The following is a 17,131-nucleotide window of genomic DNA, read 5'->3' on the forward strand; positions in this document are numbered from 1 at the left end:
TCTTATAATATATTCCCAAAAACCAGCATTTTCGTTTAAAAGTTCTCTCTGTGTCGTAGGTGGGACGTAAGCACCGTACGACGAGACTTTTCATTTTATATATATATGTAATATGACTTAGAGAGCAACGTTCCATGGTTCAGTAACAACGTCACTCAGCCACTTTAATTCTCCTCCTCTCTCACCATCATATATCGATACAAAGATTCATACTTCACAGAATTATTTCTGTTTGTAACTTTTCTCCTCCAACTTCTCTCGTAGAATATAACTTAGCGGTAAAGCACGTATACGCATGCTGGACATACCGTAAGAATATTCTTTTATAAGCTTCAACACCTCTGTAGAGACGCGTTACCAGAAGATAACGCACTCTACAGAACGCCAAAAGGACCATCGTGCAGCTACAAATAGCTTACAACCGATGGTCTCTGCAAGAATGGCTACTCCGTAAGTACAAGCACACACGCATCCAACTTTTGTCAAATACGTGCACACAGGTCACCAGCTTCCCGACTAAGGGGAAGCTTGCCACGTTAACGGTCATTACGTCCTAGACTTCGACCCGCGGCGCAGCAGTGTAGAGAAAAAACCAGTACGAGAACGGAGGAACAGTCGAGAAATAGCGTAAAATACACTAAGACTCGAGGAGCGGTGACTGAATTCTCAACCGAGGCCGTAGAATAGCCACGCGCCCAGCGCTGTTCCGACCGAACCGTCCGGCTCGACGCTTCTCTTATAGATACCAAGGGGCCGGCCGGAAGGCCGGCGCCGGTCGGGCTAGCGGCCGCGCGCTTATGGTGCAAAACCTCCGTAGCAACGTACCGTTCGGAAGGGACGCTGGAACTTAGTCGCTCGCACGTTCAATAACTACTATATAAAGGCGATATCCAACCATCGAAATATTTTACCACAAGCATTATTAACATATTATAAATGCATTTTTACCAAAAAATTAATTTTTTTTTTCACCGAAAAATTGCATCAGTAAACATACAGTTTTATCGACTATGGACAAAAAATAACTTTATAATCGATTAAAACACGTTAAAATAACACGAAATATGTAAAAAAATATATACCTTGTAACATTAATTAACGAAAAAATTGCAAAAATATCCCAGTCGTATCAGTCCGACGGAAGCTAATTTTTCAAAAAATTCGACAAAAATGTTTAATCCGATTGTATTTAATAGAGATATAACGATCCCTGTCAAAAAAATTATACCTTATAACGCTTTTTAACGAAATAACTCGAAATAACCATTTCGGACTTTTCGCGCCGGCCGAAATTTTTCTAAGTCCCTACGTACCGGTGCGAAATACTTCAAAGTCCCAACGTCCCGTCGCATAGTTCCGTTTCTAGAAAACGTTCAACCGACCAAATAAACGCTTAATCCCGACGTAAAACGTCGAGATACGTCCATTTATGCAAAAATATTCCTACCTTGTAACACTTTTAAGCGAGATAACTCGAAAAAACGTGTTCGATACGGAAATTTTTCAAAGTCCCAACGAAAAAATCGAAACTTTGTAGAAGGTCTTGGGGACGACATAAACGCTTAATCCCGACGTAAAACGTCGAGATACGTCGATTTATGCAAAAATATTCCTACCTTGTAACACTTTTAAGCGAGATAACTCGAAAAAACCTTTTCGGTCTTTTCGCACCGGCCGAACTTCTTCAAAGTCCCAACGTCCCGTCGCATAGTTCCGTTTCTAGAAAACGTTCCAGCGACCAAATAAACGCTTAATCCCGACGTAAAACGTCGAGATACGTCCATTTATGCAAAAATATTCCTACCTTGTAACACTTTTAAGCGAGATAACTCGAAAAAACCTTTTCGGTCTTTTCGCACCGGCCGAACTTCTTCAAAGTCCCAACGTCCCGTCGCATAGTTCCGTTTCTAGAAAACGTTCCAGCGACCAAATAAACGCTTAATCCCGACGTAAAACGTCGAGATACGTCCATTTATGCAAAAATATTCCTACCTTGTAACACTTTTAAGCGAGATAACTCGAAAAAACCTTTTCGGTCTTTTCGCACCGGCCGAACTTCTTCAAAGTCCCAACGTCCCGTCGCATAGTTCCGTTTCTAGAAAACGTTCAACCGACCAAATAAACGCTTAATCCCGACGTAAAACGTCGAGATACGTCCATTTATGCAAAAATATTCCTACCTTGTAACACTTTTAAGCGAGATAACTCGAAAAAACCTTTTCGGTCTTTTCGCACCGGCCGAACTTCTTCAAAGTCCCAACGTCCCGTCGCATAGTTCCGTTTCTAGAAAACGTTCCACCGACCAAATAAACGCTTAATCCCGACGTAAAACGTCGAGATACGTCCATTTATGCAAAAATATTCCTACCTTGTAACACTTTTAAGCGAGATAACACGAAAAAACCTTTTCGGTCTTTTCGCACCGGCCGAACTTCTTCAAAGTCCCAACGTCCCGTCGCATAGTTCCGTTTCTAGAAAACGTTCCAGCGACCAAATAAACGCTTAATCCCGACGTAAAACGTCGAGATACGTCCATTTATGCAAAAATATTCCTACCTTGTAACACTTTTAAGCGAGATAACTCGAAAAAACCTTTTCGGTCTTTTCGCACCGGCCGAACTTCTTCAAAGTCCCAACGTCCCGTCGCATAGTTCCGTTTCTAGAAAACGTTCCAGCGACCAAATAAACGCTTAATCCCGACGTAAAACGTCGAGATACGTCCATTTATGCAAAAATATTCCTACCTTGTAACACTTTTAAGCGAGATAACTCGAAAAAACCTTTTCGGTCTTTTCGCACCGGCCGAACTTCTTCAAAGTCCCAACGTCCCGTCGCATAGTTCCGTTTCTAGAAAACGTTCCAGCGACCAAATAAACGCTTAATCCCGACGTAAAACGTCGAGATACGTCCATTTATGCAAAAATATTCCTACCTTGTAACACTTTTAAGCGAGATAACTCGAAAAAACGTGTTCGATACGGAAATTTTTCCATGTCCCAATGTGCAATTCGAAACTTTTTAGAACGTTTCAAGAACAAAATTAACGCTTAATCCCGATGTATTTAATTAGAATATATCGATTTATGCCAGAATATACGTACCTTATAACGCTTATTATGGAATTAATGCGAAAGGAACTTTCGGTACTTTCGGCACTTTTGGAGCAGTGCGAAACAATTCAAAGTGCCAACGTCCCAGTCAGCTAGGTCCGGTGGAAAAAATTTAAAAAAAAAATAAAAAGAAACCGTTACGTTCGGCTAGACGGCGTCGAACAATAACGATTTCTATAAAAATTTCCATACCTCGTAACGCTTTTTGAGGAATTATTTCGAAAGGAACGTTCGGCCTTTTCGTACCTGGACGAGAGAAATTTCAAAGTTCCAACGTCCCAGTCAGCTAGGTCCGGTGGAAAAAAATTTTTTAAAAAAATAAAAAGAAACCGTTACGTTTGGCTAGACGACGTCGAACAATAACGGTTTCTATAAAAATTTCCATACCTCGTAACGCTTTTTGAGAAATTATTTCGAAAGGAACGTTCGGCCTTTTCGTACCGGGACGAGAGAAATTTCAAAGTTCCAACGTCCCAGTCAGCTAGGTCCGGTGGAAAAAAATTTTTTAAAAAAATAAAAAGAAACCGTTACGTTCGGCTAGACGACGTCGAACAATAACGGTTTCTATAAAAATTTGCATACCTCGTAACGCTTTTTGAGGAATTATTTCGAAAGGAACGTTCGGCCTTTTCGTACCGGGGCGAGAGAAATTTCAAAGTTCCAACGTCCCAGTCAGCTAGGTCCGGTGGAAAAAATTTAAAGAAAAAACAAAACGAAACCGCTACGTTCGACTAGATTACGTCGAACTATAACGATTTCAATAAAAATTTCCACACCTCGTAACGCACTTTAAGGAGTTATTTCGAACTTTAAGGAGTTATTGCGATTATTTCAAAGTCCTCGCGGTACCACGTCGGGACGCGATACGCTCTTACGCGTTGCTCGCTCGCTCCGCTCGCTCGAAAAAAAATATAGACCAACCCAAAACCAATCCCTTTCGCGTTCGTTCTTCGATCTCGTTCGAATCTCGGTTCGAACGCGATCGGGAACGGTTTTAGGTTAGGCTAGAATCGTACGAGCGAGCGCAGCGAGCGAGCAACGATCGAAATTTCCACGCTGTAAGCGTACTAGATATTTTCCTATCCCTGTACGTTTTTTTTATCCGTCGTACTCTCTCCGATCGAAGGAGAGTCATGGACGAAACGTAAAAAAAGGGGAAACGAAACGAGAGGAAACGTTCGACTGCGTGCGCGCGCGCGCACGGCGCGTCGCTCCCCACCTCGTACCTTAATAGATTGCTACCTACTCCGCCACATACCCGCTAGCGAGGGGTTGCGCGCGCAGCGCTAGCGTGAGCGTCCAAGTCCAGCGGCGTATTGCTTTGCGTTCGTACGCGTCGTTATTCCATTGGAATAAAAAAAATCGCTACGTACGATCATCGTGCTTCGGCACGGCCGTACGTAGCGAGATTTATTTTTCGAGCGCCAGCGACAAAGTCCAGCGGCGTATTGCTTTTTATTTGGACTTGGAAAAAAAAATCGCTACGTACGAACATCGTGTATATGCACTATGCCGTACGTAGCGAGATTTATTTTTCGAGCGCCAGCGACAAAGTCCAGCGGCGTATTGCTTTTCATTTGGACTTAAAAAAAAAAAATCGCTACGTACGAACATCGTGCTTATGCACTATGCAGCACGTAGCGAGATTTATTTTTCGAGCTAAGTCCAGCGGCGTATTGCTTTTTATTTGGACTTAAAAAAAAAAATCGCTACGTACGAACATCGTGCATATGCACTATGCCGTACGTAGCGAGATTTATTTTTCGAGCTAAGTCCAGCGGCGTATTGCTTTTTATTTGGACTTGAAAAAAAATCGCTACGTACGAACATCGTGCATATGCACTATGCCGTACGTAGCGAGATTTATTTTTCGAGCGCACGCCGTTAAGTCCAGCGCACTTATGGCCGTTGGACTTTAAAGAAAAAAAAAATTCGCTACGTACGACCATCGTGCGCATCGATGGCCGTACGTAGCGAAAATTTTTTTTCTTTCTTCGTACGCGTACCATGCCACGCCGCCTCGTACGACCGTCGTGCGCATCGACGGCCGTACTCGGCTGCTGCATTGTACGCGACGAAACTAACGTGCGTCTATACATGTGGGGTCTCGTCTAACCGACAAGACGAATCCCCAAGCGTAGGGCTGAGTCTCAACAGATCGCAGCGTGGTAACTGCTCTACCGAGTACAACACCCCGCCAGGTACCTAAGTCGTCTACAGACGATTCCGAGTCTCGACGTCGAACTTGGAGTACCCATGATCGACCGTTAGAGCGCCGCGGTCGTACGTTCGGCGAGATCCCGACGACGAGTCCGAAGGCGCCCGTACGGCAAACTGGGGCCCGTGCGATGGCCGGTCGCGATGGGCCGGCCACCTAGTATAGTGTCACATTGTTTTGAGCCTTTCGACCCACACGAGACTCCTAGAGATATCGTTGCCTCCTTTGGCTAGAAAGGATACGGCCTTAGAGGCGTTCAGGCATAATCCCACGGATGGTAGCTTCGCACCACCGGCCGCTCGACCGAGTGCGTGAACCAAATGTCCGAACCTGCGGTTCCTCTCGTACTGAGCAGGATTACTATCGCAACGACTAGTCATCAGTAGGGTAAAACTAACCTGTCTCACGACGGTCTAAACCCAGCTCACGTTCCCTGTTGGCGGGTGAACAATCCGACGCTTGGCGAATTCTGCTTCGCAATGATAGGAAGAGCCGACATCGAAGGATCAAAAAGCTTTTCTTCCGGCCAGCGCAGATCGAGTTCTCCCAGTGCATTTCGGAATTCCTGCCTTTCTTCATCGAAGATTGGACAGTCTTCTAAGATGTGATGGGCGGTTTCTATTTCGCCGCATTCACATGTGTCCAATTCGCTGAGGTTGAATGACTTGAGCTTACCGTTGAAATCCCCGTGGCCGCTAATGAACTGTGTCGCGTAGTGGTCGGGTCTCACCCAGCGGTTCTCCAGTCTGTCCTTGATGCTAGCAAAGTAGTCGAAGGTCGTCCTGCCCTTTGGCGTTGTTTGCCAGCGCTCTTGCCACTTATCTAACGCCTCGCCGACAATGGATTTCTCGTCGGGCGCTTCGTCGCGCCTCCTCTTCTTATTGTGGAGTCTTGCCCTGATTTCGACTAGGAGGTCAATAGGAATGACTCCTGCGATAACCTGCAGTGCCTCGGTTGACGTGGTTCTATAGGCCTTGGTCACTCGGAGGAGTGCCATCCTCTGTGACCTTATCAGCTTGCTCCTCGCTTTCCCTTTCAGTAGGTCGCTCCAGCCGGCTGCGGCGTATGTGGTTATCGGCTCGTACAGCCCTCTGTACAGAGTACGCATGGCCGCGTGTCCGAGTCCCCATTTCGCCTTGGCCACCCTCGCGAGGCTGTTGAAGAGTTTTTGACACTTACCTGTTATTGCCTCCACGTGCTTGTTGACTTTTAGCCCTCCTTCGAGGTGCACTCCGAGGTATTTGATTGCCTGCTCCATCCTTATATTCCTGCCGCTAATCTTAATAATCGGTGGCCTCTCCGCGTCCAGCTTACCTTTGACGAGCAGCATCTCCGTTTTCTGTGCCGATAACGTTAGCTTCTTCCTGGTGCACCAGGTAGAGACTCGGGTAACTACCTCCTGTCCCTTTTCCTGGAGCTCGTTCCTCGTGTTGCCGGCAATTAGAATCACGATGTCGTCCGCGTACGCGATGGGTTCGCACCCTGTCGCGTTTCCCGCTAGCTCAGCCAGCAGGTCATCAAATACGAGATTCCAGAAACTTGGTCCCAGTACCGATCCCTGCGGGCATCCTTTCGTGACGGGCTTGCTCACTGCTTCGTTTTTCCCAGCAATCTGTACGGTTCTTTCGGAGAAGTAGCTCCTTGTTAACCGGTACAGGTTGTCGGGGCATTCTCTTCTTTTGAGCTCGTGCAGCACGTTCGGCCACCAGACGTTGTCGAAGGCTCCTGATATATCGAGTGCTATTGCGAGGACGTACCTCTTCTCGCTCATTTGCTCGATTTTCTCGCGGAGCTTGATGATCGCGTCCACCGTCGATCTTCCGGGGCGAAAGCCATATTGTCTGTCGGAGGAGAGCGCGTGGTCGTGGAAGATAGGTGCCATCCTGGTGGCCATTAGCCTTTCTAGCAGCTTGCCTATCATGGAGAGCAGACAGATTGGCCTGTAGGATTTCGGATTGCTTCTGTCCCGATCCGGTCCCTTGGGGATGGTGATAACATTTGCGACCTTCCACCGTTTGGGGAATATTCCCCAGGCGAGGCAGCCGTTCATGAGCCTTAGGAGCTCCTGGTGTATTCTTCCCCAGGCCCGTTGGATTATTTCGACCTCAATCAGGTCGGGGCCTGGGCACTTCCCCTTCCTCAGCCGTTTCACGGCGTCACTGAGTTCCTCGAAGCTGAATTCAGGGGTGTCTTCTACGTTGGGGGGGTTTGTCGAGTTCCGCCTTATTTCCTTCTGCTCCTCCGTTTCGGTGTCTTCCTCGTCGTCGGGTAGAAGTGCGGACAACATCGCTGCCGCGGTCGTTCGCCAGTTGGAGGTATATCCGAGCGGCGTCTTCAGCGTCGATGTTGTTTCCTCTCCTCTGAGTTTCCTTGCGACTGTTTTGTAAGCGATGCCCCAAGGTTCCCTGTTACCCTCTTTGGTGACGAAGTCCTGCCAGCTCTGGATTTTTGCTCTTGCCAGCATCCTCTTATACTCCTTTCGTGTTGACCTGTACCGCAGCTTCTCCTGCTCCCTCGTAGCGGGGTCCCTGGCCCCCTGATACCTTCTTCTCGCCTGGTAGGTGTTTCTCTTTGCTCTGGTGAGTTCGGGCGTCCACCAGGGTACTGACCTGTAGTACCATTTCTTCTTTGGGATGGCGGTGTCGCAGGCACCTATCAGGGTTGCCTGGAGTTGCCCGGCCATTCTTTCGACGTCCTCTGCCTGCTGGAGGGTTGTTTCTTTGAGTGCCTCCATTTTCTCTGTGAGGGCACTCTGAAATACCTCCCAGTTGGCTTTTCGCGTGTTATAGCGTCTTTCCTGAAGCTGCGGTGTGGTGCTTCTCGTCCCGAAGTCGAGGAGCGTCTCCAGTATCCGGTGGTCACTGGAGGTACCATCTTCGCGTATCCTCCAGCCCTTTACAAGGAGTATTGCCTCTGGGCTCGCCATCGTCACGTCTATGTTTGATCGCCCTCGAGTTGTTTCAAACGTGTGGGGTTGTCCTGGTTGATTCAGGACATGGAGACCGTACTGCGCTATGACTGCCTCTAGGGCCTCGCCTCTGTCGTCGGTGCTCCTGCTGCACCACAGCGGTGATTTTGCGTTCGCATCCAGGCCGATGATGATCCTCTTGCCTCTGAGACACCGTAGTACCTTCTCCAACTGTTGCACGCCGACCTCGATGTTTCCTGTCGGCGGAAAGTACAGGCTTGCCGCGTACACCTCTGTTTCCCCGTCGCTTATCTGCACGCAGGAACAGTGTGTTGTGCAGAGTTCGGCGACCTCGAGGGGCGTTAGGGTCTCTGATTTTATCCCTACGGCCGCCATTGGCGGGTTGTGCTTCGACCCTCTGCAGGCGATCGCGACTCCTGTGCCGAATCCGGGTATTTTCCCATCGACGCTGTATGGTTCTTGCATTAATATTATGTCATCCCCATCGGCGTCCATTTGCGTCCGGATCTCATAAGGAGTTGTTTTGGATCGCTGCATGTTGTGCTGCAGGATCCTTATTTCCCTTTTCCTCCCAAGTCCTCTTCTGTCCCTGCGTTGCTCTTTATACATATTGCGTCCTTGCTATTATTGCTTCCAAGGCTTTCGTATACATTGGGCATTTCGCGTTGGAAGCTGCGTGGTCGCCCTTCCTCCCTGCTCTCTTGCAGTTTACGCAGGTGGCGTGCCCATCCTTATCTTTGCATTCTTTAGTGCTGTGCCCACTTTCTGCACAGTGCGCGCAGATTTCGTAGTTAACGCGGCAATATTTTGCCACGTGTCCGTATCCTTGACACTTGTAGCAGCGACTAATTGCTATGTAATCTTTAACTTTGCAGGCATTCCATGAGAGGAAGATCTTACCTTTCAATAGTTTCTCCCTTACCTGGGGGGGCACTTCGATGACCCAGTTCGTCTCCTCTTGATCCTTTCTGCCGGTCCTGAAGCAGAACTTGATGGCTGCAACGTCGTCCTCATTTAGTCTTTCTTGGTTCTGCTTCCTCATGCAGGCCAGGATCTCCTTCTCTGGAATGTCCCTCGGGACGTCGTAGATGATCATCCTGGGGGGTCTCCGCTGCGGCGTGCTAGCTTTTAGTCCAGCCTCCTTTAGTTTCGAGTTCTCGGTGAACTCTTTTAGGCTCTCCGGCTTCGTCGTCTCAACGGCTAGGCCGTTTCCCTTTATTTTCCGGACGGCCGTAACTTGGATTCCTCTCTTGCGGGGATTCACTAGGGTGAACACCGCGTCAAGTGCTTCTTCGCTCGTTTGAATCTCGCCGCCTTCTCTTTCCGGTCGAATTATGACCACATTTTTGGGCGGCTTGACCGCCGTCTGCTCGACCTTGTTGCTCGTTATCTTTACTTTTTCGGCGTATGTCGGCTCCCTCTGTTCCTGCTGCGTCGTTCTCAAGACGGCTGTTTCTAGCCGCCTGGTTGCTTTGTTGACGGCGTTCATTATCGCCGTTTCCTTATTCTTCTCATCTCCGGCACTCTGCTCTAGCCTGCCTGTCAGGTAGCTATTATGGAGCAGTAGCTCGTCAACAATGCCCCTCATTTCTTTGAAGTGCCGTAGGATTACTGCGGCGTGTTCCTTGTTTATTTTCCTGGCCGAGTCTAAGCAGAACGCCGTGACCTTCCTCTCTATGTCACTGGCCTGTGCCTTTATATCGGGCACTTGCCGCTTATCCTCCCCGGCCAATCTCTCCTCGTCTCTGGGGGGGTTGTTTCTCCCCAGGCTTGCTCTCATCGTCTTCTCTGGTATCCTCGGGCTTGGAGTGGCCTCGTTCTTTTCCATCTGTTTCCTCAGGGGTTGGAGGACCACTCTGGCCTCTGCGCCTGGCGACGAGTGCCCTAGCGTCGGCATCACCGGCTCCTTGCCGCTTCTTGCGGCTGCCGCTGCGGCTGTTCGCTTCCCGGTGGCTATGTCCAGCGGCGTATTGAATCCCCCTCGCGGACTTTCAGTTGGCGCTTTGTTCCCGCGAGCACTCCCGCGCTGAGTCCGGCGGCGTGCTCTTCACAGTTCAAAACCCCTGGGTTTGAATTTGAATTTGAATTTGCCGCCTAGCAGCGTGCTCTTGGTTCCCAGGATGCCCGGGCGGCGGCGCTTCGGTCGCTCGACCCAAGATGGCTGCCGCGCGTCCGCTAACCTATCCTCCCGCACGTGGCACTTTGTTTTGCTTTTCTCGCGCTTATTGCGGCAATTTCCACTAAACTTTCGGTGTGCACTATGTTTTTAGCACTCGCACTATCTATTATTTTAGTTTTCGTGCCCGAGATCTTCGATTTTCGCGTTTTTGTCCGCCACGTGGCCTAACCTCACTTCGCGCACGCGGCACTTTCTTTTGTTTTTCCGCGCTTATTGCGGCAATTTTCACTAAACTTTCGGTGTGCACTATGTTTTTTTTAGCACTCGCACTACCTATTATTTTAGTTTCGTGCCCGAGATCTTCGATTTACGCGTTTTTGTCCGCCACGTGGCCTAACCTCGCTTCGCACACGCGGCACTTTCTTTGCTTTTTCCGCGCTTATTGCGGAAATCTCCACTAATATTTTTGCATGCACTTTATTTTAAGCACTAACTCTGCCTATTGAATTATTTTTCGCTCCCGAGATCATTGATTTTTCGGTTTTTTTTCCTATCCGTCGCGTCAGCTAACCTCACTTTTCGCACGTGGCGATTTACATTAGCTTTTTTCGCTCTGAATTCGGCGATCTCCACGATTCTTTTTAACTACACGTTTTCCTCGGCACTCCCACTTTGCTTTAAATTAGTTTTTACGCCCGAACTTTTTAATTTGCCCGGTTTTTTCGTTTATAGACTGCGGAGCGACGTGCACGCGTCCGTCCCACTTGCCGCCATCTTGGAAACTAGTCAGTAGATAGGGACATATACATACATACATATATGCAATTTTTGGTAACGGGTACTTTCCCAGACTTTTTGTCCATACAGTAACCCGGGTCCCCTGGACCAATTGGGGTTGGGTAAACGCCCAACCATCGCGCAAGGCACACAGTGCCCTGCTTCCTGGATTAGCTAGGCCTGCAGGGGCTGTCGCTCGTCTCAGGTCGAACGGGGCCCTTTCTAAGCCCTACCGTCTACCGGGACGGTACCGGAGCAGTTGGGACGCTGCTCACACGCCGTAGACCATTCGGTGTAGGACGAACACCTTAACTCGGCCCTCTTGCCAGCATCTTGGCCATCAACCACTGCCACCACGAGTCCATACCCATTTTTGGCCGAGCAGAGGGGTCGCTACTCCCTCCGGGCTATAACTCGACCCGCCCGTGGTACCAGCCTAAGTCGCTGGTGGGACTATCGTGTGGATGTACGGCCACGTCACTACCGGCCCGGCGTCCTGCTAACCGAGCTCGGCAGACCCAGATGGGACTCACGTAAGCGGGGCTTACAGGGCGCCTACAAACCCTGAACTTTCCCCGACGGTCCCACCCTTGGCATCAGGATCGTGGGTGCGCTACTACCCAAGGCCCCTTGGAGAGAGTGAGGCTGCCTCTCTCCGCCGGCAACCTTCCTTGCGGTGTACATAGGGACTCACGTAACGGGACGCTTATCCCGACGGTCCCCCTGGCTGCGGGAACGTGGGTTTGCCAGCCCCCATAGGCTCGCAAAGCGAGCCCTCCCTGCGGGAAGTAGATAGGGACAGAGGGAATCTCGTTAATCCATTCATGCGCGTCACTAATTAGATGACGAGGCATTTGGCTACAATCTATGTCTTATTACAAGTACACACTTCCGAGGTACCCCCTCGTAAGGTTCTAAAATTTTATGTTACCTCCATTAATTGAACAATTTCTGGTAACACTTGACAACGGACAAACGAAGATTTGTGTATATAATAAATAATAATAAAATAATTTCATATGTACAATTTGAGTATTAAGTAAATAAATAAATAAATAACATGTAAGACGTAGACATATCTGGGATGTTTATTTCTTTTTTGGTTAATAATAGTTTCGAGTTTTTAATCATCGATAAATATATTGCACAGCTCTATTGAGCTTCTTAATACATTTAAAAGCATTGTCTTGATCTCGTTGTTGGCGATTCCCAACCGCTTGAGGACTTTTTCAGTATTAGGCGTGATAGTGCCTCTACTGCCCAAGACCACCGGGAGAATCTCTCCTCCTTTGGCGTTAAATATTTCCTTTAATGCCCTTAGGCATGGCCGATACTTTTCTACTTTCTCTTTTTCGGCTAAGGCCAGGTAGTTTTTGTTCTCGTAGCGGACAGTTACGTCGACCACGAGAACCCTTTCCCCGTTTTTGATTACGAGGTCCGGTTTGAATAAACTGCCCTCGGCCTTAATCGTCGGCTCTACAAATACTTCATTCTTTTTGTTATTTTTCAATTTTTCTTCAAGGAGAGATTTGACCTCGTCGTGCCTCTTGATTCTTAAGCCTTTGGTGTGCTGACACAGCCCAAGTATGTGTCCAAGGGTCTCGGGCTGGGCTCTACATCTTCGACATGTTATATCAATGTTTTTGTCGGCCCGTGCCAGCACCGATCTTGTACCAAAGGTGTTAGTTCTCAATCGAAGGGCATCGATGAGTCTCGATGGCTTGAGCAGACTATGGTCCTCAAGCCACAAGTTGCCAGTATGGTTTTTAATGAAATCAGGGACGCCTTGTCCCTGGCATTTTAGATCAGCCCATTGGCTGATATGCTCTTTCCTTAAACGTTTGCGAGCTTTCTCAATATCCTCCAAGGAGGCTGGCCAATTGATCCGCAAGGAGTTGGCCGTTTGCTTTAGCTTTTTATTGGCTGCTTCGTCGATAAGGCCAGCGACTGCTGGATCGATCGAGTTGGCGATCTTTATTGCACTTTTTAGGATACCGAGTTTGATTATGTGTTCAAATCTCGGTATTCCCAATCCTCCACAGGCCTTTGGAGTGTAAAAGAAGCCTGTGGCAGTGGAAGGCATGAGGTGTAGAATAATTTTAATTTCCTGTCTGACCTCGCTGTCTAGTAGTTTGAGCACGGTATCACTTGGCGGATTTACAAGTAGATGGTAAATATAGCGAGGGAAGATGTATTTAGTTAGAAGTTCCAGCTTCTGGCCCGGCTTAAGGGAGAGTTTCCTCACCCTTTTCACCACGCTCAGAAGTTCTGGAACAATAACACCACAATGGACGCCTTTCCAGGGACCGATTTTGGCGCCCAGGTATTTGAAAGCCTCATCGGGATCTACATTGGGCATTGATTGATTCCCGAATTTAAGTCCTGGTTCTTTAATGAACCAGGTATCTTTTTTGGCCACAACCTCAAAGGTTTGGCATTTTTCAATTGAGAGATTCATTTGGAGGCTTAACAAATAGTCGGCAAGGATGTCTACTTGGTGTTGCGCTTCCCTCGCGTCCGCTCCAAGTAATACAATATCGTCAGCGAAGGCCAGAACTGAGACTTTTCGATTTTGACTAACATTGATTCCACTAGTTTGTGTCTCAATTTCATCCAGCAGTGGCTCTAGGCATAAATTAAAAAGTAAGGGCGATAGGGGGTCGCCTTGCTTAACTCCTCGGCGGATCATGATCTCGACCCCGCCATCTTTAGTTTTAATAGTAGTTTTGATATTATTATACATTTCGTCAATTAAGTCGACGATAGGGGCGGGCACACCCTTTTTTGCCAGACAAGGTTTTAAAGCTACATGAGGCACTGTATCGAAAGCTTTTGAGATATCCACAATAGTGAATATCCCACCGCTATTTATTTTGCTATAGTTTAGGGCTGAATTAAACAATTCGATATTAATTTTACATCCGTTTTCGGATGTAAAGCCCTTTTGTCTCATATTCAATACAGCGCCTTTTCTTATCCTCCCGTCGATAATGGAGGAGAAGATTCGGCCTAAAATCGGACTAATAGTAATGGGTCTCCAGTTCTCGACCGAGCTGCTTGGCTTATTTAATTTAGGAATGAGAGTTGTTCTATTCTCCTTCCATACGGAGGGAAAATAAGAGTAATATAATAGTATATTGTAAATTTTTGCCATTATGATAGGCAGGCCGGGGATGGTTAAATGATCACTTTGCAATCCATCCGGTCCTGCTGCAGCTTTCTTTCTAATTTTGCCGATTCTCTCCCCCACATCCTCAGCCGTTATCGGCGGGAAGATCTCGGATAGGGATAGTTTGGGGGCCCTCGTAACTGGAATCGGGACATATGTGGTACCCACTTGTCCCCACAGCTTATCGTAAAGCCCCCTCACTTCCTCAGATCCGGGAGGTTGCCTGGCTGGTTCGAGATATGCCTGATCATTATTGACCACGGCATCAGCCAGTCTCCTTGGGCACTCATGGAATAACTCCTGGCAACGAGCGTATGAGAATCGCTTCCTGGAGTTTCTATTGTTTCTTTTAGAATTTTTGGCTGCTCTTGGTCTTTTAGTTTTCTTTTTATCCAGTTGGTTTTTAAGTTTATTTATAAGCTCGTATAGAGCTGTGCGTATAAAGTGATCGAGTCTCTCCGTTAGGGATTCTCGATCATCTTGGTACTCATCCCAGATTGACATCAACCGACTGTAAACCTCCTTTAAAATAGGGGGCACCTCGGTTGGCTTACTAATTTCATCTTTAAGTAAGAGCTTCCACTCTTGGGCAAGCTCGCTCTCGTTGCGGCCTACAGGCGAGCCAAAGCTGGCATTGCCTGAACTAACGAGATCGCACCCTCCCTCTGTTGCCAGTGAGGTAGCATCTTGGGGGCTTTCCTCACCAATTAAATTTAATTTTTTTCTTTGATACTTTATTTGGTCGATCGTTTTTGTGGTGAGGAATTTGCTAATTTCTTTATTGGGATGTTTATGGTTTTTAAATATTTCCCAAAGCCCCTTCAAGCGTGCTACCTCTTCTACTTTCCAAGTTTTAGTATTTTCTTCTGGGGGGTCCGCTCCCCTTCTTTTAATATTTCTAACGGCAGGGTGCGCATGCCGTTCGTGGGTGGATAGCCCTCTGCGCGATCCAAAGCTCATGGGACAGGCCTCGCACTGAAACTCTCCTGTCATGGAGGCCTGGCTGCTAGCGCCACCACACTTAGGTATGTGGCATCTAGCCCCATGAAGCTTTGGGAAGCATTTCGCGCAGTTAATACAAGACCAAAAGATCGGGGCATCCGGGTGGTGTTGTGTTAAATGCCTATCCAGATCCGACAGATTTAGGAAGAAAAGGTTAATTTCCCTTTTCTCACATACTGGACAGGTAACCCGATTGCCCACGAGCGGCACAGTGATTAAACTCATAGCCGGGGACGTAGCTTGGTCGTTATCCGTAGTCCCCTCTGAAGCGGATAAATCCGCCACAGCGCCTCCGGGACTGAGAGGCGCTGCGTCCGAGGCACTATTCATGTTAACATCGAATTTTATAATAAATTTTGAAATCGATATAGTGTTCCAATTGTAAGCCAAATCGTTGTCCTTGGTCGTTCCGGTCGTCAACTGAGTGAAGGAACGAGTTCCAAGTTTACTTTACTATGGGCTCCATTATTCACGGCTCCAAATAGCCGTTACGGAGGACCGTTTAAGATGTTGTCTTTCGCTCCTTCATCGCCACACTCCGTTTAGCCATGCGCCGCCACATCCGGGGGAGTACACCCCTCGCTGATGTGGACATGCGCATGTTACCGGCGGTACCCCGAGGAGGTAGGAATGTGACTTGGGCAGGCAAGACCAAAATCCTGCCAGTCCCCGAGTAACTATTGACTTAAGAGAGTCATAGTTACTCCCGCCGTTTACCCGCGCTTTTTTGAATTTCTTCACGTTGACATTCAGAGCACTGGGCAGAAATCACATTGCGTCAACACCCTTGGGGGCCATCGCAATGCTTTGTTTTAATTAGACAGTCGGATTCCCCTAGTCCGTGCCAGTTCTGAGCTGAGCGTTGAATGGCGGCCGAAGAGAACGACCGCGACGGTAAAACCGCCACGGAAGCCTCGCAGCAAGGAAGATCCGCGGGAGGCCAAGGCACGGGACCGAGCTCGGATCCGGGGTGCGCGACGATATCCCCCCCGAGAGAGAGATACGCCGCGTCCCGTTCAGCTCGCCCAGGCCCGGCACGTCAGCCAAACCCGCTTCCCGACCAAGCCCGACACGCCCCGCTCCTCAGAGCCAATCCTTATTCCGAAGTTACGGATCCAATTTGCCGACTTCCCTTACCTACATTAATCTATCGACTAGAGGCTCTTTACCTTGGAGACCTGCTGCGGATATGGGTACGAACCGGCGCGACACCTCCACGTGGCCCTCTCCTGGATTTTCAAGGTCCGAGGGGAAGATCCGGACACCGCCGCAACTGCGGTGCTCTTCGCGTTCCAAACCCTATCTCCCTGCTAGAGGTTTCCAGGGAACTCGAACGCTTATACAGAAAAGAAAACTCTTCCCGGATCTCCCGACGGCGTCTCCAGGTCATTTTGGGTTACCCCGACGAACACTCTTACGAGGGCCCGAATGGTATGCGGTTCCGCTGCCGGGTTCCGGAATAGGAACCGGATTCCCTTTCGCCCAATGGGTGTGTTTCTTTCGCTCAATTTTTATTTGTTTGTTGCAATTTGTATGATCTTAGGACACCTCATCTGCATAGGATTTCTCTTAGGGCTTAGGATCGACTGACTCGTGTGCAACGGCTGTTCACACGAAACCCTTCTCCACGTCAGTCCTCCAGGGCCTCGCTGGAGTATTTGCTACTACCACCAAGATCTGCACCGACGGCGGCTCCAGGCAGGCTCACGCCCAGACCCTTCTGCGCACACCGCCGCGACCCTCCTACTCGTCAGAGCTTCATGAAGGACGGTCCCGAACCCACGAGGGGAAAACGAGACTCGCGTGC

This window comes from Bombus affinis, unplaced genomic scaffold (assembly GCF_024516045.1).
Source record: "Bombus affinis isolate iyBomAffi1 unplaced genomic scaffold, iyBomAffi1.2 ctg00000082.1, whole genome shotgun sequence".
In the NCBI taxonomy this organism is placed as follows: domain Eukaryota; kingdom Metazoa; phylum Arthropoda; class Insecta; order Hymenoptera; family Apidae; genus Bombus; species Bombus affinis.